Source organism: Hylaeus volcanicus, chromosome 6 (genome assembly GCF_026283585.1).
Source record: "Hylaeus volcanicus isolate JK05 chromosome 6, UHH_iyHylVolc1.0_haploid, whole genome shotgun sequence".
Lineage (NCBI taxonomy): Eukaryota > Metazoa > Arthropoda > Insecta > Hymenoptera > Colletidae > Hylaeus > Hylaeus volcanicus.
Genome location: NC_071981.1, coordinates 12430528 through 12431827, shown reverse-complemented (window position 1 = coordinate 12431827; position 1300 = coordinate 12430528).

Below are 1300 nucleotides of genomic sequence, written 5' to 3'. Positions count from 1 at the left end.
ACAGTAGACAGTCTTCATACATATCGACAATCCAGCGTCCAATAATCCGACATTCCGTATAGTCCGCTACGTATAGCTCGACCATAAACATGCTTTTCAAACGACATTTGTGTTATATTTCGAAAATTAATATCATTTATACACTGTTTGCAAGTTTCCTAGTTTATATATTTTATTCTATATATTTACGTATTTTATTTTTGTTAATATAGTTAATATAATAATCCAATTTATTAAACGAAGAAGCCTACCTAGGACGATCCGAAAAAGGGCTCTAGTCCTAGTTTATATACTTTATTTTATATATTTAAGTACACGTGATCCACTGCCGCAGAATAAGGGCACCTATGCGCCTACGAGATGGCAACCGAACAGACAAAACGGCAAGAATAGGTTGCCACATAGCAGGGGCATCGCTACGCCTACGAGAAGACAACCGAACCGACAAAGGGGCTACTGTTGGTTGCAGCATAGCAGGGGGACCGCTGCGCCTACAATACGACAACCGATCCGACAAACCGGCTAGTATAGGTTGCCACATAGGTGGGGCACTTCTGCGCCTACGATCCAGTAACCGGATCTACAAACAGACTAGCATCGGTAGCCAACTAACAGGGACATACTCCGTTCCTACTTGGTGACAACTAAATTTTCGTTTATTTTTGGACATTTCCTGACACCCTCCCAACACCATCTAAAACCAAATAACAACTCCTGAAATCTTCTGAGACCTAATAACATCTACTAACACTTTTTGATGTCTCCTAACATCTCTTAACAATTTCTAGTACTTCCTAACGCCTCCTGACACCTCACATTTCTCTTTAATATCTCTTCATTTCCTGGCACATTTCCCATTAAATTTCCATCATTACCTGACACATTTCCCTTTAATTTCCTTTAGTTTCCTGGAACAATTCCCTCTCCTTCCCTCGCCCCCTTCCTGCCATATTTCCTACAATTTGCAACAATGTACAAGATATTCCTCGTGCCACCTCTTCGCAAATCATAAAATCTCCCCAGAATTTTAATACATACCAGAGGTTCTCCGTGACACCTCTTCGAGTCTCATGTTCTCCTTATATGAAAAGGTAAGTTTCGAGACAGAATTAAAAATTATGCAACCTCTTCGAGTACTAGGTTCTCCTAATACAGAAAGGTAAGTTTCGACACAAAATAAAAAATTGTGCCACCTCTTCGCATATCATGTGCTCCTGATACCCAAATGCAAAATCGGCCAGAATTTCAATATATACCGAAAATATGGCCCCTTGAATTAGGCAACCTATCCTTACAGGTA